Here is a 19057-nt window from a genome sequence, read left to right as displayed (position 1 = left end):
TCTCCTATCTTTCAGAGTCCCAAATGCTGGGCTTGGCACACGGCAGTGCCACCCTGGCTTGGCATGCCCTGGGTTGGCTAGGACGAGGCCCAGGGCACACTCTGGCTTCTGCTCAGCCTCCCGCCTGGTCCTGGGACCCACCAAGGCCCTGGAGGCTGAACACCATCTCTCCTGCCACCTGCATAATTGCCTTTTATTTGCTCCTCCAGCTGCCAGGGAGGCTTCCCTCATACTGTCGTGGTGGCACAGGGGCTCAGGAGAGAAGATGGGCTGGGACTGGTGGCTGCACTCTCGCCTCGGCTCCACAGCCCCTTCCTTGGGAACTGTGGGCAAGTTGCTGCCCCCTCGTGAGCCTCAGTTTCATCTGTCACCTGGGCTTCGTGATGCCTCTAATGAGATCACTAGTTGGAAAGGCTTTTGAGAGGCAAAAACTAGGGGTGGCAAACTCAGCTGGGGCCAGATCACTGCAAGGTGCACATCTGGTCTTTGTAGGGCAACAGGGTGTGGTGGGGTCTGTGGCAAACTCCAGCGGTCAGTTTGGATGGCATCAAAACTCAAATGTTTTGATGGCAGCACCAAGCCTGCCAGCAAAACCAAACCACAGGCTGCCTTTGGAGCTGCCAGCTTGCCCTGGAAAGCAGACTCTACAAATGGATTAACCGGGGGGTATTTAACTCTTCTTTACATAATAACAAGGGCTAACATTTATTGAGGGTTTGCTCTGCGCCAGAGACAACTAAGCACTTTACTCGGATTATCTCCTCTGATCCTCCCAGGAACCCCAAAGCAGGCAGGGTGCAATTACTCCTCCTACTTTGTAGGTGAGGCAATTAAACCACAGAGAGGTTAAGTCAGGAGCCCAAGGTCACACAGCTGCAGAAGAGGGAGCAGCACTCACTCCTGGGCCTTCTGATCCCTTATCTGGGGCTTCTTCCTTCAGCCTCCCAGGGGCAGGTTGAGGCAAGGGCAGACCCCGTAGACAGCAGCTTTTCCCTCGTTGCCAAGGAGTCTGGGGGCGGGGAGAAGAGAAATGACAAACGAGGGGTGTTGTGGAGCTGAGGACAAATAGCTTATTTTTTAATGCGCTTGTTAACATTTGTGAAGTTAAGTAAGCAGGAATTTATACCCCTCGTTTGCATGCATTAAAGGGAGGACTGCCAGGGCCAGCCTGGTTACTGGGAAACCTCACGTGCCTCTCCTCTCGGGCGGTGGTCCCCTGGCTGGCATTAGGCAGTTCCTGTGCAGGGAGGGTTTGTTTGGGCTGTTCCTAGTGACTTCTGCAGGTCCAGCTGGGGCCATGTTTCCTGAGGGCCCACTGCGTGCTTGGCACTGACCTTCCCTGGCTGCGGCCTCCTCTCTCGCTGCTGGGAGTGGAGCAGCTGGCCCGAATCCCATCACAGTGGCTTAGCCTTTAGTTCACCGGCTGAATGTTCTAGAAACTGCTCCAAGCCTCCCCTGGGACCTGAGAATGTGCGGGAGGCCCCATGACCACCAGCTTTGCTGCCCAAGAGCTGGGAGACCCGAGGCATGTTGCTTTGGCTCTCTGGGCCTCAGTTTCCTCATCTTTAAAATGGGGATAATGATAGTATTATGTATATTGTCTCACTTTGTGTCCCCCTCTTAGACACCGCCCACCTGAGATGACACTGGCTCGTGGGGAAGCCGTGCTCCCTTTGCTAGTTGACTCGACTTTTTGGACACCTTTTTTCTCTGATAGGCCTGAGCGCCAGGTGACCCATCCTCTGGAAGGCCAGACAGCGCCCCCCAGCCTAGGCCTTCATGGCCCCCTGCACGTTCTGCTTGCAATTCCTGGTCTCCTGCACGACTATCTCCCTTGGAGCTGCGAGCTTCCTCTGGGCAGTGCCACATCTGTTGAGGTCATTGCAAGTGCCCCACACCTGCCCCAGGACTTGGCACAGAGTCAGTACTTGAGAAGCAGATATGAAATGAATGAGTGAATGAAATACTTAACCTCTGTTTGTTTTTGCTACTTAGGAATTATGAGTCCCTTCCAGGTGTGGTGATTTATGGGCTTAAAAGCACTTTTGCTGGGTGCAATGGCAGACGCCTGTAATCCTAGCACTTTGGGAGGACGAGGAGGGCAGATCACGAGGTTAGGAGTTCGAGACCAGCCTGGCCAACATGGTGAAGCCCTGTGTCTACTAAAAATACGAAAAATTAGCCGGGCGTGGTGGTGCCTGCCTGTAATCCCAGCTACTTGGGAGGCTGAGGCAGGAGAATCACTTAAACCCGGGAGGTGGAGGTTGCAGTGAGTGCAGATTGCAACATTGTACTCTAGCCTGGTTGATAGAGTGAGGGGGCGGGGGAAGCACTTTCAGGCTAATGCCCTCATTTGAGCTCCACCTTTAGATCCCCCAACAAGAAGGCAAGGCAGGGCCCATGTTCAGCATGGACTCTTTCATGCTTTTGTTTGTTCAAGGAAACTCTTCAACTCCGGGTCTGGGTCAGGTGCTGGGACCCTGGGGAGGAGTGAGGCCGTGTCCTTCCCTCCAGGGGCTCAGAGGCTGCTCTCAACAGGTGTGTGCACCCAGGGTGGGTGGGGAGGCCGGGGGCCTGGGGAGTCCTGGCATCCCTGTGGGCCTCAGGCTTCCATCTGTCTAATGGGTGACGGCGAAGAGGTTTAAGCCTCTTCCAATTCTGACAGGCTGTGATTCTTGGGAGTCAGGGTTTGTCACCAGGCATCTGCTAGGAGGCCCCAAGATGCCAGGATGCCTTTGCCCCAGCCCTGCCAAGTAGCCCTGGCTCTCCAGGTGGCTGAGGCGCCCCTCAGGCACAGGTGTGTGTGCCTCCAGGGCCTGGGGGAGGGAGGCAGCTGCCCCTGCTGTTACCTTCAGGCCCGTGTCAGTGGGGGCGGCTCTCCATCCACAGTGGGAGTCTGCCTGTGGACTGAAGGGGCCATCCAACTGGACCTGGGTGGGGTGGGGTAGGGGTCAACACGAGGGGGTGGGTCAGCATCTCTGAGTGGAGTGGAGGGTGGTTGAGGCCCCTGGCCTGGGAGGATAATGATCCCACCTTCGCTACATTCTTCTCCCTTGCACCCCCTTACCACCCCGCACTTTTCCCAGGGACCAGCTGCGTGGCCTGGGACATGGAGGGCTTGGCCGAGGCAGGGAGGGGGTAGTTACAGGCCTCACCCTGCAGCAGCCTGGCTTTGGGCCATTGTTTCCCCTCTCTGTGCCTCAGTTTCCTCCTCTGTGCCTTGGGGATGATGCTGGTTTGAGGGTTTGGTGAGTGCTGAGGAAGCATTTGGTCAAGCTCTGCAAGCCCTTCCTTCTTTCGTTCACCAGGAGGAGCAAAGTGGCCATGAGGGGCAGGTGGTGGCTGGAGCAAGTGAGTGAGGTGGGAGGGGAAGTGAAGTCTGGGAGGGTTTTGAATACTATTCCAATCCCATGGGCATCAGCAGCTGGCAAGGGCAGAGGCCAGTGGTCCAGTTGTGCGACACTGGGGGCTCGGTGGAGGTGGGAGAGGTGGACCGTTGGTCCCCGTGGGCTGATGAACTTGCTTGCTCTGACTCCAGGCACTCATGGGCGGCACAGGAGGGAGTGTGTTTCCTCAGCAGACAGTTCTTACGGGGCCAGTCTGGGCTGAGCATGAAAAGAGTCCCTGCCCTCAGGAAGCCCACCACAAAGGCAGACTTGCAAGCCAGTCCTTACAGGGTGACTGAAGCCTGGAGGGCTTCCTGTAGGAGGCAGCTTTGAGTCCTGGCCTGAGAAGCAGCACTCACTTGGTGGAGATGGGACAGGAGGGTACCCCAGGCCTGGGAATCTCAAGGGGAAAGGCCAAGAGGTGGGAAAAGCCTTTCCAAGTTTAGAGAGGGGTCACGTGCTGATGCCTGGGAGTGGGAAGGGAGGATCCAGGAGTCTGGGGAGGAGGCCAGAGGCCCCTGAGCACTCTCTAGGCCAGGAGAAGGCTGGACAGTGTGTCTTCCAGCAGTAGGGAGCATATGTGTGTTTGGGAATGGGCCCTGTGAATGCTGTGTTCCAGGAGGGAGCTGGTAGGGGGAGCTGAGGAATTGGGGGTGGGGTTTCTTAGAGGTGCTGTTCTGGGTGAGGCTGGAGGTGGGGAGGTGGGGAGGGCCGGAGTGGAGGTAGGGCCCGAGCATGGGAGGAGCCTGGGAGGCTGGGCACCAGCTGAGGAGGTGTACCTGTGTGCACATGTGTTGGCTGTGTGGCACACGTAGATATATGTGTGTGCATGTCTGCGTGTGTGAAGCGGGGAGCAGTTTGTCCTGATGCTGTTCGGGGGCAGATTGCCGGGACAGGGCCAAGCCAGATCATGAGGGTCTCAGACTGTGGAGCAAAGGAGCTGGGGAGGCACCGGAGGCTTCAGAGCAGGGTGGCGATGTGACTGTGTGCAGGAAGCTTCCCTGGGCTGAGGCCCGGCAGGCGGGAGGCGACAGTCGGGAGGCGACAGTCGGTCAGGAGGCTGCTGTGCCGCGCTGGGGAGCTTCACTGGAGTAGGGGAAAGGGACCCGAGAGCAGCGGGGTGGTGGAGCCCAGGCTGGCTCAGTGGAAGAGGCGGCATTGGATCAGAATGTAAAGGCTGGGAGGTTTGCTTTCTAGAAGTGGAAGGAGAGGCACAGCAGGTGGCTGGAATGGTCTCTACAAAGGCTCGCAGGAGGGAGAGGCTGGGTTGGAGGCCAGCATATTCAGGGGCCTTGGAGGGATGAAGGGCAGGTCAGAGTCCATACAGAATGTGATACAGAGAGGCTCTCTTTCCAAGTGCGGGGCACGGTCCCCCCAGGACTGTGTGCTAGCTCTGCCACCCACAGCTGCATGGCCTCGGGTAAGGCATTTGACCGTAGCACCTTCATTTTGTTGTCTGTCAAATGGGGACCCCCTGTTAGACCGTGCCTGACAGAGTGGCTGTGAGGATTCGGTGAAATAATCCACGCACAGGGTGGCCTGGAAGAGTTTTTGGCTGTGTCCTTACCATCTCATTTAACACAGCAACCCTGCAGGGCAGCCTTGTGTCCCCAGGGACCAATGAAGACATCAGCTCAGAGAGGCCACACAGCTGGGAGGGGAGCTGAGCAAGGGTCTGAGTCCGGGTTATGAGGACCCCAGACTTGGTGTTCTTTCTCGGGTACCCGCAGCCTCTCAGAATGCCTATAAAATGCCCAGCCCGGCAAGCTTGTTCCCCTCCTTGCGCTTAGGAAGCTCCTGGACCCAGCGTAAGAAGAAGTGGGCGGGACACCAATGCCGATCTCTGGCTTCAGGTCAACTGCTTGCTCGTGGAGCCTCAGTTTCCTCATCTGGAAGTGAGAGCCCCATGGGCCCAGGTAAGAAGGCTGCACGGGGCTCCCACAAAGTCAGCGGTGTCAGCTCCTGGTTTAGACGAGGCTCCTGGCAGGGGCTCTGTCCACGTTCCGTCTCTTTCCCTGTCGCTCTGCACCCGCCTGACCAGACTGTCCTGAGGGCAGGGCCAGTGTGGGAGCCTCAGTGCTGGATGGCTCCCTGATGGTCACAGCAGCCAGAAGGAGCTGGGAGGCCTGGCTGTCATCCGTCATACTAACGGGCACACTCAGCATGGGCGGGGGTGAGCCAGTGGAGACGGAGGCCAGCTGTGAATTACATGCCTGGGGCCCTGTGTGGTTCTTTTGCTCTTTCAGTTTCCACTCCCTGGGTGCCTTCTGTGTGCCAGGCTTCTCACTGGCACTGGGGGCACAGAGGGGCACACCATGCTGTCCTGGCCCTCTGGAGGGGACACAGTGACCCTTCAGTGGGATGCCACTTGGAGCTGGTGAGCATGGAGGTGCTGTGGAGTGGAGTGGTGAAGCCAGACCAGGGATTCAAAGAAGGCTTCCTGGAGGAGGTGATGCCTGAGCTGAAGCTGGTAGAAGCTCATGGTGTTGGTGGTCACCTACCAAGAAGGAGCTTAGCCTCTGTCCCTGGGGCTGCAGGGAGCCCCAGAAAGATTTTGAGCAGGAGAGGGCATCAGAGCTGCCCTCTGGTAAGGTCCTTCCGGCTGGGAGAAAAGCAGATCCCTGTGAATGACAGGCAAGTGATGATGGGAGCCCGTCCTGGCGTGGACTTGGAGGCTGGTCTGATCTTCATCTTCTAGTGGGAGAGGCAGGAGTTGATGGGAAAGCTGGGATCTGTGGCCTGAGCAACCGGGCAGGCAGTGGTGACCATGACCGAGTGTGGTCTGAGCAGCCAGGGGCATGTGTGAAGCCACCCTGGAGGAGAGGGCAGATGAGGGTGCCACAGGCCAAGGCCAGAGCCTAGAGGAGTGGCGGCGATTAGAGGGTCAGGGCAGGAGGGGCGGGGGCAAGGCTGGGAGTCCGTGGGGGCCGATTCTTGTCTTCTTTGGCTTCAGTTTCCTCACCTGCTGCAGGACAAGGGCCCTGGGTGCTGCTGAGGGATCTACCAGCTCTGACCTCCTTCAGGGCGCCCCAGAGGGTCTGAAAGTGGATGGCACAAGGTGTGCCAGCCAGGGGGTTCTGGCACCGAAGCAGCTCTGCTCCTGGGGCGTGGAAATGTGTGTGCTAACAGGGTTGGCTTCTGTAGCATTTGCTGAGCATCCTCTGCACACTGGCCTCATGTTGGGGACTGGGGACGTGGTGGGGACACAGCCCGGGTCCCCGCCTTGGGTTGTGCAATATGGAAACACCTAGAAAGCCTGGAGCGTTGGCTCACTTTAGGCAGACCCAATCTGAAAATTCAGGCTTTTGATGAGGAATTGGAGGCTGATATTTATTTTATAAAATACTTCACAGGAAGCTTTCCTGAAATAGCGACGTCCCTGGCGTGTTTGCGGTGGGTTCCTATTTGCCCGTCTGTGAGTTCCTGGCTTGTCCTTGTCTTTCCCATGGTGTGCCTGAAATCCTTGGCCAGGTGCTGGTCAGATGTGGAATGTCTGGTTAGCTGGTTGCAGCCCCTTCTGGGGGTCTCCAGCCCTCTCGGGTGGCAGCGGGTCCTTGGAGGTGCCGAGTCTCCCACTTCATCACCAGCTTCGGGTGTCTGGGGGGTCAGCCATGTCCATGGTCCTTCTTCTGGCTTCATGTTGGCTCTTAGTGCTTGTGCTGACAGCAGGCAGGGAACCTGCACCCTGCTTGTCCCCTGAGCCCTGAACAGGTGGCTCCCTGCCCCTCCCACCCTGGGCCTCCGTTGGCAATATCCTGCAAGACAGAGACAAGTTTGGCAGGTCTTTGCAGCCCGAGGTGCCAAGCCCAGGGCCTGATGTGTGGCGGATAGTGTGGGAGTGATGACAGGACCCCCGGGTTGTCCACCCCCCACCCACCAGTGGGTGAGGAAGCTAAGGCCCAGCTAGAGAAGGGCTTTGCTCAAGCCCCAGCTGCCACAGAGCCCGCCAAGGGGCGGCTCTCTGGGGTGTCTCAGGCTCTGCAGCTTCTTAGCTGTGTGCCTTTGTGAAGTGGCCTCACTGCGCCGGGCCTGGCCCCTCGTGTCTCAGATGGGTGGAATAACGGCGCCCGTCTCAGAGGGCCGCGGAGGGGGTTCGTGAAGTAACTGATGGAGATGCCTGCTTGGGTCTGGCGTGTGGTTGGCACTCGATTCATACTCCTCGACTACTTCTAGGATGTTTCTTCTGGTTGCCGGACTGAGGCACAGGCAGAGCCGGGTCTGAATCCCAGCCTCACCACGTACCAACTGTGACATGCTGAGGCCACTTTGTCTTTCTGAGCCTCAATTTTCTCATCTGAGAAATGAATCCAACAATGTTTTTAAAAATATTTTAATATTTTAATTTTTTTGAGACGGAGTCTTGCTCTGTCACCCAGGCTGGAGTGCAGTGGTGCAATCTGCTCACTGCAACCTCCACCTCCTTCCTGGGTTCAAGCAATTCTCCTGCCTCAGCCTCCCAAGTAGCTGGGATTACAGGCATGCGCCTCCATGCCTGGCTATTTTTTGTGTTTTTAGTAGAGACAGGACTTCACTATGTTGGCCAGGCTGCTCTCGAACTCCTGACCTCGTGATCCTTGCACCTCAGCCTCCCAAAGTGCTGGGATTACAGGCGTGAGCCACCGTGCCTAGCTTGAGCCACCGTGCCTAGCTTGAGCCACCGTGCCTAGCTTGATCCACTGTGCCTAGCTTGAGCCACTGTGCCTAGCTTGATGATCTTTATCTTGATGTCCTGTGAGGTTGGGGGTGGGTGTTGTGTTTTCGGCAGCCAACCCAGTGCTCAGTCCCAGGCGAGGAGTGAAGAGTTCTTCATTTACAGAGTATGAGGCACTGTTGACAGTCACCACGGCCTGTGGGATGCAGTTGCTGTCTGCACTTGACGGAGAGATTCCTTTAGGCTGCGGTATTGCTCTGCCTACCGTGTGCCAGGGGAGGGAGCCGCACGGGAGGACGCGCTGTGCTGGCCACTGCAGCCCCCGACAGTCCAGGGGGGTCGGACAGTCACCAAGGAGTCACCCTGGGAGAGATAAGCTGCCCAGGAGGAGGGCAGGAGGGAGCCTGGAACAGGTGGCCCAGCCAGGTCCTTGAGTGGCCTCGACCTTCAGGAGAACGTCTGGCTTTAGCCTGGGAACCGTGGGAGCTGCTGAAAGAGCATTAAGAAAGGGGCCTCGGTGGGTCCACAAAAGCACCCGAACCGAGCACCTGGAGAACCTGGGAGGCGGGTGCTGCCATCCAGACAAGCTTGGACGGAGGGGCGGCAGTGGACACACAAGTGTGTGGCCTGGAGAGGTGTCGGGATGGGCTGGAAATGAGAGACGAGGGAGATCGTGGAGTCAGGCGTAATTCAGATGACGAGACCGAGGCACAGAGAGGTTCAGTGAGGGGCCCACAGTCACACAGCCAGTGGGGTCAGGAGCAAAGCTTCCATCCCAGCATCTGTAGGAGGTGGCAGCTGGGCCTGTGGACATCAGTCGTGGCCCTGCGGCCTGGCGTGCACATTGTGTGGAGGTGGCAGGCAGTTCAGAGCCAGCAGGAGTGATGCTGGCGGTGGCATCATCACACTTCATTTGCGGTGCTCCTTAGCGCCAGGCATAATGGAGATTGATTGGGGCGTCTGCCGGCGAATGGGGGACCCATTCTGTGTTGCCTGAAGCTCCATTAGGCAGAGATCAGGCCTATAACGGAAGAGCTTGGGAAGAAGGTGCTGGAAGGAGATAGGGCCAGAGGGTGGCCAAGTGCCGGGGCCTCCTGGTGGCACATGTGATGGGAGGCCCTGGGGACCCTGAGTGAGAGAGGCCTGAGTGCAGAGCCAGCCAGCCTTCCCTAGGGAGATGACTTGACCTCACCGGCCTCAGCTTTCTGTCTGTGAAATGGAGGTTGAGCTAGGGATGGGACAATACAGAACTTAGCAAAGGCCTGGGGCATGGTCTGGGCTCAGGAAGTGCTGGGTGCTATTATTTTTATTTTTTATTATTATTTTTATTTTTTATTTTTTTGAGACGGAATTTCGCTCTTGTTTCCCAGGCTGGAGTGCAATGCGCGATCTCGGCTCACCGCAACCTCCGCCTCCTGGGTTCAGGCAATTCTCCTGCCTCAGCCTCCCGAGTAGCTGGGATTACAGACACGCGCCACCATGCCCAGCTAATTTTTGTATTTTTAGTAGAGACGGGGTTTCACCATGTTGACCAGGATGGCCTCGATCTCTTGACCTCGTGATCCACCCGCCTCGGCCTCTCAAAGTGCTGGGATTACAGGCGTGAGTATTTTTATTTTTAATTATTTTATTTTATTTTTTGAGACAGAATCTTGCTCTGTCGCCAGGCTGGAGTACAATGGCGTGGTCTCGGCTCACTGCAACCTCCGCTTCCTGGGTTCAAGTGATTCTCCTGCCTCAGCCTCCCTAGTAGCTGGGACTACAGGCACATGCCACCACACCCAGCTTTAGTAGAGATGAGGTTTCACCATGTTGACCAGGATGGTCTCAATCTCCTGACCTTGTGACTACGTGCTTTGGCCTCCCAAAGTGCTGGGATTACAGGTGTGAGCCACCGCGCCCGGCCTGGGTGCTATTATTATTACTGTTGTCATCATTGATATTGCTGTGTGGCAACTGGAATCCAGTAACTGGTGGGGGGTGTCAGTTGGCCTCTCTGATTTGGGACGTGTCACGGTCTGCCAAGCCAGAGCCCAGTTAGCCCAGAGATGCTGCCCTCAAGATGATGAGTCAGTGCCGGGACCTGAGGTCCGCTGGCTGCAAAGTCCAGGCCCAGGCCCAGGTGTGGGTGGAAGCTACTGATGGGGAAGCGTAAGGACAACTCCAGAGAGGATCAGCTTCCGTTCTTGGGGGGCGGATTATGTGAGTCCAAGAAGGACATGCAGAGAAAGGACAAAGGATGAGACAGGCCACCTTGATGAGGCTGAGTGGTGGTCGGAGACCATCGTTTGCCTGATTTTAGCAGGTAAACATGCAGGAGGCTCAGAGAGGGTGAGGGCCTGGCTCAGGGTCACACAGCAGCTGTCGCTGGGAGCAGGCCTGCCAGCTCCGGGGCCTGGGTGCTGTCCCCCTCTGTGAAAGAGGGAGGTGATCGTTTATCAGGGGAGTTTAATAATGAATGAAGTTGAAGCGTCTTTAATGCAGGCAGCAGGCCTGAAGTAATAAGGGATCCTGTATTAATTCGGAAGTTAATGAATATGCAGGTGTGTCTGAATGATTAATGGGGCTCCTGAAGGCCTTGGAAAGGGGTACGTGAGCTGCTGCTGATGGAAATATGAATATTACATACATCTGGGAAGTTGGATAAACCGGGGAGCCAGATGGGCATCAACCAACCGGAGGGCTCCAGCAGCCGAGACTGGAATGTACATATGTGTGGGGACAAACGTATACGGGCGTGGGGAGCACGTTCACTTCTTGTAATGTGATCGCGGGGACATCACTTAACCTCTGTGAGCCTTACTTCCCTCACCCGCGGAACGGGTGTGAAAATAATACCTGGTTCCTAGCATCCCGAGGATGAATCTCTTAATAAGGGCAGGCTCGTTGGGAGCCCCTGATGGACACAGGTACAGCCTCTTTAGAGAATAGGGCAGAGAAGTGGTTGAGGAGGGCCAAAGAAAGTGTAACTAGCAGTTAACGGCCGGGCGCGGTGGCTCACGCCTGTAATCCCAGCACTTTGGGAGGCTGGGGCGGGTGGCTCACGAGGTCAGGAGTTCCAGACCATCCTGGCCAACATGGTGAAACCCCGTCTCTACTAAAAATACAAAACTTAGCTGGGCGTGGTGGCACACGCCTGTAATCCCAGCTACTCGGGAGGCTGAGGCAGGAGAATCGCTTGAACCCGGGAGGTGAAGGTTGCAGTGAGCTGAGATCGCGCCATTGCACTCCAGCCTGGCCACAGAGCAGTTAAATTCCCTGAAGATGGGCGGTGCTTCTGTTGCACTGACAGTAAGAAGGAAGAACAAAGATAAACGGCACTTTACAGTTTATAAAGGGGAGTTGCTTAGCGGGTATCCTTTTTCTCCTTCTTGCAGCAGCTGCGTGGGGCAGAGGAGATGGGTCTTGGGGAAACTGAGGCTCTGAGAGAGCCAGTCCCTGTCCATGTCACTGAGCCAAGTGAGGGCCAGAGTTGGTCCTGGGCCCTGGTCTGCCCACACTGCCTGAGAAGGGCCTTTCCAATATTTGCCAGGCCTGGGGCTAGGGGACAGGGTCATCACTCAGAGCCTCAGTTTCTCTCCCTGTCATGTGAGGGTGTGTCTGCCGCTCAGGGTTGTTTTGAGGCTCTGAGGAGGAAGTGGGATACTGTCCCCTCACCTATGCTTGGCCTTCGGGGAGTCCCAGACACCGTCTCTTTGATGGTCAGCCTGCTGCATCAGCTGGACTTACATCTGGGGAATCGTGGGTGCCGGGCCACTTTAGCTGTGGGCTCTCGGCACGTCTCTTGCTGTTTCTCAGCCTCAGTTTCCTCATCCTTCACATAGGCACGACAGTGTGGCTTCCATGTGTGAAGTGTGCAGGGCCTGGCACACAGTGGGTACTGGATGGGTGTGCTCCTGTCCTCAGACCCGTGTGATGACCCTGTGCAAGGTGGCTCTCTTATGTTCCCAGGGTGATGGTTTTCAGCTGTGGGCATATACAGAGAGCCTGCCTCGCATGGTGCTGGGCCTGGGCTCACAGGGTGAGTGAGACTGTCCACCACCCTGCCCTCTATGAGGCCGTGGTCCAGGCAGAAGGTGGATGTAAAACCAGTGTCCCTGTCATGCGAGCTGAGATGGGGGTGGGGAGCCAGAGGGCAGCCCCTTCCCAGCCTTGGGTAGAGAGGGAAAGAGATGCCCATTCATCTCCCCGTCTTCCCCACCAGAGCCCCAACGGGAAGCCCAGGCTTTGGCTGTGAGTCCTCCGCTCGCAGGAGGCGATGCTCACAGAATGGCTGTTTGAATGCAGAGGGAGTGAATGAACGAATGGCTGGTTTCTAGGCCCCTTTCTCTGCCTCTTCTCAGTTCCAGGCCAGTGCACAGGGGCATAGGCAGGCCCCTCACTCGACTGTCTCCGGGATCCGGGGTGATCCTGCTGAACAACCTTCTCTCCTCCTCAGCACCCTGGGCCAGCCTGGCTGGAGTCAGAGAACTGTGTGTTGCTGGGTGAAGAGCCTTAGGAGTCACGGTCATGGTGCAGCCTGCTGTTGACAAGCAAGGAAACCGAGGCCCAGAAGGGAGAGGGGTGGCGGGAGGGGCAGGGCCGGGGTTAGAGCTTCTGTCTTGGCTGTGCCAGGTGGGCGGCCCCACAGTGTCTAGCCTGGTTGTGTATTTATAGTCCCTACTGATCTATATTAACACCCAGGCCTGCCCAGCCCTTTGCAGCCTCCGGATCTGAGGATGACTTTGAACCCTCTGGGGGGCTATAGAATCAGAGCTCACCCCCATGGGGAGGGGCAAATGCAGCTTCTCACCCTTCCCTTCACAGCCCTGGGCCCTTTGCCTGCAGGATCTTTGCCAGCCTGGGCGAGCCTGGGGCCACCCTTTGTGGGGTTTAGCTTCTTCGTCTGGGGTTCATTATCACACCTTGATTCCCTGTGGCTTGGCAGGGAGGCCGTGTGTACAGCATGAGATGAATGCATGGGCTGCGTGGCCTTGGGCAAGCCAGGCCCCGCTCCAAGCCTCAGTCTCCTCATCTGCAGAATGGGCATCATTCCCACGTGACTCTCCTGTGCCAGGCACTGGGCACTCCATGCTTGTGAGCTAGGGGTCACTGTGTACACTCCTCATGTCTCTCTGGTCCTCATCACAAGCAGTCCTCAGAGCCTGGAGGGACCGGAGTGTCATCTCCATTTGACAGATGAGGCCAGTGAGGCCCTGCCACAGCGTGACGTACCAGAGCCATGCTGCCTGTTGGGGCAGAATTCGGACTCATCTAAGTCTGAATGGTCCAGCTTCCCAGGCCCCTCCCCAGGGCCCGTGGGCTCCTTGGGGCAGGGCAGACTCCTCACCCCGCCAGCTTGGTTCCCGCCCCCTGGTCACCATGGGGAAAGCTCCACTAACTCTATGCTTTTCTTACAGAGCAGAGACGACTGGCTGCCCTGAGCGCAATTCAATTCAACAGACATTTACTGAGTGCCTACTATGCGCCAGGCCTTAGGCTGGGCACTGGGGGAGGGGTGCAGAGAGGAAGATGGGGTCCTGTCCTCAGATAGCTCCAGGCTGGGGGGCATGGAGGGGACAGGCAAAGGCTGAACAGCTCAGCACCAGGAGAGAAGCCGCTTGGTGGGCTGGATGCAGCAGAGCCCTGGGTTCGAGTGCATCACGGAGACCTGCCATTCCTCGTCTGCACCTCAGTCTCCCCATGTGCAAAATGGGGGAGACGATCTCTAGGAGCCATGCAGGATTCCAAGAGCAATACCTCGGGGTTGTGGGGGCAGAGCAGAGGGGTCACCCTGCAGAAGGGAGATCTCCAAAGGCTTCTCAGAAGAGGTGGCATAAGGTCTGGACCCAGGGGTTGGGGACAGGTGGGCATGGCTCCCAGGGTTAGGACCGGCGTGAGTGAAGGCCTGGTGCACGTGGCTGTAGGCATGCTCCCAGTTCCATAGGGTTGTGAGGGGACACATCGGGGTGGGAGTGAGCTTAGAGAGGGACAGAGGGGTTCTAGGGCCACAGGTCGGGGTGGGAGCCATTGCGGGCTGTTGAGGGATAGCCAGGAACAGCTGGTCCTGCTGTGTCCCACCTCCTTCTCCCTCCCTCTCTGGGGCACACTTCAGGATCACTTCCTGTAGAACCTGGCAGCTGTGTGGCCTCGGCAGCACCTGCACTGTGCTAGGCACTGTGTACATTAGTCCTCACTGGGCCCCAATTCACAGAGGAGGACACCGAGCTCTGAGAGGAAGCTTCTTGCCCACGGTCATGATCTGACTCCCAAGCCCCCCATGCTTTTCCCATTACCTCCCGCTGAGAGGGTTCCTGTTCTCTGCGACCTCTCCCATCCTGGGGATCCCCCCCAACAAAGCCCTGGGGAGTGCCCACCAAGGGCAATGCAGTTGAGTTTGGAGGGCGAAGGTAGGAAAATCCCAGATGTTGGAAGGACTGGCTTTCTCCAAGACCTGAGTTTCTGCCCCAGCATCCACCCTCTGGGATAGAGTGAGGCGGGACTCCTTCCCACTTTACAGATGAGTAGACTGAGGCCCTGAGAGTCATGTGGCTAGTCCAAGGTCAAACTCAAGGGAGTGACAGCCTCGGCTAGAAGCTGGTCTCTTCATTGCCCAACTGAGGCTGGAGGGAGGCTCAAGTCCTTTGAGATCTGTGCAAAAGCTGAGCGCCCCCCCACCGACCCCCGACCTCCCCAGGTAGCAGAGAAGCCCGGCCCTGGAGTCGCAGACCTGGTTCAAATCCCGGTTTTGTCTTTGCATGAACTGTGTGATCTGAGCAAGTCATGAATTACTCGGGGCCTCGATTTCCTTATCTACAAGAGGGCAGCGAGCTGGCCTCCTTCACTCAGCTATGAGCAATTATTTATTGAACACCTACTGGGAGAAGCAGGGCCCTTCCTCAGGAACTCAGTCCAGAGGTAGCAGCAGCAGTTATGATTCCGGTTGTGATGGAGGAAGTGCAGGGAGCTGTGGGGACCCATAGGAGAGACCCCAGCCAGGTGGGGAGAAGGCAGGTGGGTAGGAGAGCAGAACGGGCAGTGGCTCCCGCAGGACCACGTGGGCTGCGCTCTGGATGCTGTTGGAATTTTCCCAGATCAGCCGCAGCCAACGAAGGCTTTCTGGCAGGGGAGTGCTATGCTCAGGTTGACGTTCTAAAAAGCTCATCCTCTGCTGGGCTCGGAGTGGGGAGGTAGGGTTCGAGGTAGAGAGGCAGCAGGAGCAGTAGGGCAGAGGGGCAGCACCAAGGTGGCAGTGAGGGCAGCCGGGCAGGTGTGGCTGCCTCTCACCGGGTCTGGGAGCTGCAAGAGAAGTGGGGGAGGAGGGGGAAGGGGCCGTGGGAGATTAGGCCAGTCGTGGAGGTGGACGTGGATAAGTGAATTTCAGGTGCCAGGAAAGGGCCCCCCCGCCCCGAGGCTGCTGGGTATGGTGGTTTGGGTGTGGTCAGCCTGGAGCCGACATTAGAAGCCTTGGTGGGAGGGGGGCGCTGATGGGCTCTTGGGGTGGGGGAGGGGGAAGCAGGTTTGAGAAGGGCAGTGAGCAGAGACCAGGACATCAGGGGAAGCCACTGCTTGGGTACAAGCAGAGGAGCCTGAGGGGACGCAGCCTGGGAGGTCTCGGGCAGGTCCCCAGCCCGGGAAGGAGGTGGCGGGGCTTAGGTCTGCGGAGAGATTTCAGAAGGCGGCGTGTCGGGCACTGTGCCCTGCACCGTCGCAGAGGAGGTGCCCGGGAGGGTCAGCTCCCGAATCTTTTCACCCGAAGGCAGAAGCTGAGTTTCTGTCCCTTGCCCTCCTGGGGAGGAGGAGGCTGCAGAGGGGGAAGGTTTCGGGGAAGGAGGACAAGGGGAAAAACATTTGCATGCATGACAAGGCTGAAGTGAGAGAGAGAGAAAGGGGGAGAAAGAGAGGAAAATAAATTACCATACACCAGGATCTTGTTATTCAAGCTAATTTTCAAAGGACCACAGCTGTCACACTGAGATAATTCGTTAATTATAACAGCCATTGTGCTTTGGCAGTGGGAGAGGAAACCAAGGCCGGAGAACAGGCTGAAGGTGGGGGTGGGAGCAGGCCGCTGGGAGGCCTGGACTTCAGAGAGGGGACAGGGACAGAGGCAAAGAGAGGTGCATTACCCTCAGGACTGAAAGGAAGACATTGCCAGGTCAGCCCTGTCCCTCCTCACTGTCATTGTTGCGGTGCAGGCCTGTGCCACGTGCCATGCACCAGCCCCCCACAGCGACACCTGCAGGAGGCAGCTTCCTGGAGTAGTGACTGCCCAGACCCTGGCCTGTGGCCGTTCCCTCTGCAGCCCGCTGAGCTGGTGCCCTTCTTGTCGCACTTTACAGAAGAGGAAACTGAGACCCAGGGAGGATTAGCTTGCCAGGACCAGGGAGTGAGGTGGCGTAGCCTGATTCGAGCTGAACGTGGACCCAGCACTTTGGCAGCACGCTAGGGAGGGCCGGTCTTGGCGGACTGGCCACGTGGAGTTGGCAGACACACGAGCTGTCACATAAGATAGCCTCACGTTCGGGCTGTGGTTTCTGCCCAGCCGGCAGTCCTAGGGCGGCCCTCCCCCGGGAGTTTCCGGGGCTCCGTGGCGACCCCTCTGTGGACAGAGCCTCCTTGTTCTCTGATGCCGCAGCTGCAGGCCCCCTGCAGCCTTGGAGGCGGCTGTCAGTCTGGGCTGGGCTCTCCCACCTGCTCCAGAGAAAGCGGCTCTCAGGGCAGGGGGAGGGAATTCGGACCATCCCAGGTGGTATCTATGCTGACCCCTTGCCACCGTCTGGTTAGAGGTTGGAAGGTGACAGAAGGTGAATGGGGTTTCTCAGCTTGGGGCTGGAGGGCCTGGAGGGATCCAGGACCCTGGGTGCTGAGGCCTGGTAGAGACAGGGGGCTGGGGGAGGCAGGCACAGGTGAGCAGAGTGAGGGACCCTAAGTCCGTGGGGAGAGGGGTGGGACCCAGGAGCCGTTCCAGAAACCCCAGGTCCCCTTGAGCTGCAGTGTGGCTTCAGGAACTCAGGGGTCCTGGGGTTCACAGTGGCCATACCTAGAGACAGCACCTAGGCTAGGCCAGCTGGCAGCGTTCTGTGGGGTGGGAATAGTGTCTGGGAGAGGGTACCCCTCAAACCCCAGAAGGACCCCCAAACTTGGCCCAGGCAGCGTTGTTGGCAGGGGAGCAGTGGGCCCCACAGGGCGACAGGTGGGCCTAGGGTGGTCGTGTGGGGGCCCCCTTGGCTTGGGGACCTCTCCCCAGTGGAGCTGCTTGGAGCCAAGGGGAAGCTGTCGGAGGGTCAGGACAGCTTAAAGTCCTGTAGAGTTGGTGACCCACGGAGGCCAAGACACAGGAGACTTTTAGGACCAAGCAAGTGACAGATACACCCTAGAACCCTCAACGCAGACTCCCTGAATGACAGATCCACGCTGTTGGTGTCCTGGTGCTAAAACTCAAGAGCCATGGGTCAGGAGGACAGGGGATGGGGCTCCAGGTCAGGCAGGGGCCAAGTGCAGGAGGCAGGGACTGGGGCACCCCTGGGTCCCAGGCTGAGAGGCTCATAGGATTACCCCTGACAGGCTGGGGTTCTGCTTGTCCCCACTCGGGGGTTCCCCCTTGTCGCTGGCCTCATAAACTCCAGTGTTCAGGGGTCAGCTGGCCACCCAAGCCAGACAGGCAGGGAGGAGGTTGGACAGCGCCCCGCTGTGCCACTGTCGTCCCTCCAGGGATGCAGACCTAGGGAAGCCAGATCTTCCCTGTTTCTCAGTGGATTCCAGAAACAGGGATTTTTGAAACAAAATCTGCCAAGTTTTCAATATTGGCAACTGATTTAAAAAATGTGAAAACCACCATCCAGCTGAGACAGGATCCCACTGCGTCTCTCGAACAGAGCCTGGGGGCGTGGAGGGTGGAATCCACTGCGTAGCAGTTGTGAGACCTCAGTTTCCTCATCTGCAAAGTGGGAATAGTGATAGCGCTTTTAAGGCTTTTAAAATTGGCTCGGGATTAAATGAGTTAACGTGGGAAGTGCGGAGGCCCAGCCGGTGCAAGTACTGAAGACTCTTCACTTTGTCGGAGGCTGCCCATCCCTCCCCGGGCCGGCTCTCAGGGGGCTTCGCTCTCCGCCGCTGGAACCTCCACTTCCCCCTGGGGACCCCCACATGCCCTGCCCCTGTCTTGGGACAGCCCTGAGGATGCTGGAGGGCAGGGAAGCGTTTGCCCCTTGGGACCCTGGAGGAGGAGCAGGTGGAGGAGGCAGAGCTGGGAGGGTGGGCCTAGCCGGTGCCTGGTACATAGTAGGTGCTCCATAAATGTTTATTGAATGAATGAATGGAGGCCGTGCAGGCAGAGGCAGCCGTGCTGCGCAGGCACTGGTGAAAGAGCGGGTCCAGTGGAGACTGGTGAGTAGTGCCCAGGGGCTGCAGCTGAGGGGGCCAGGAGGGGCCCGGGGTGGGGGAGGTGAAGGTCAGGTTGGGACAGGGCAGGGGTCAGATGGGGAGAGGCCAGGGGTCAGGTGGTGAGAGGATAGGGGTCAGGTGTGGGAGGCAGGGTCAGGTGGGGGAGGTAAGGATAAGTGGGGTGAGGCCAGGGGTCAGTTGGGGAGGTGGGATCAGGTGTGGGAGGCAGAGTCCATGGGGGAGCTGGGATCCAAGGGAGGAGAGGTAAAGGCCAGGCTGGGGAGAGGGGGGTGAGGGAGGAGTCTCCTGAGTAGCCTGGAGGATTCTGGGGAAGCCAGGAAACGATCCCTGAGGTGGTGCCAGGAGGTGGGTTTTTAATACAGGTCATCCTTGACTGTGGGACAATCCTGTCCCCAGGTGCCTGGTGGTGGGTGGGCTGTGGGGGTTGGGGGGTTGCCAGGGAGTGGGCCCTCCCTGCTCACAGGCCATGAGGCTCAAGCCTCTCCTGTCAGGCCATGGGGTGGTTTGCCAAGGCCAAGAGCTTTGGTAAAACCCTCCACCCCCTGCCTCCTTCCACAAAGGCCTTGACACAGAGTAGGTACTAAAGATGACTGTGGCACCCTGTGAGCAGGGGAGGCATGGGGACCAGGTGAGC

General features: G+C 58.0%; 1 protein-coding gene across 6 annotated transcripts in view; it reads left to right on the top strand.

Moving 5' to 3' along the window:
• The window catches only part of LOC105711950 (uncharacterized), a 53094-nt gene that overhangs the window by 26107 nt on the left and 7930 nt on the right, over positions 1-19057 (top strand). For 3 of the 6 annotated variants that reach the window (XR_010339354.1, XR_010339353.1, XR_010339355.1), the window contains one exon: positions 13437-18405. The exons of the other annotated variants lie outside the window; for them this stretch is intronic. The gene's annotated coding sequence lies outside the window, so the exon portion shown is untranslated. The remainder of the gene's footprint in view (positions 1-13436; positions 18406-19057) is intronic. 6 annotated transcript variants of the gene reach the window in all.

This window comes from Aotus nancymaae, unplaced genomic scaffold, assembly GCF_030222135.1.
Source record: "Aotus nancymaae isolate 86718 unplaced genomic scaffold, 86718_ANA_hifiasm-v0.15.2.pri h1tg000076l, whole genome shotgun sequence".
Lineage (NCBI taxonomy): Eukaryota > Metazoa > Chordata > Mammalia > Primates > Aotidae > Aotus > Aotus nancymaae.
This window is presented reverse-complemented; position numbering and strand designations above follow the sequence as displayed.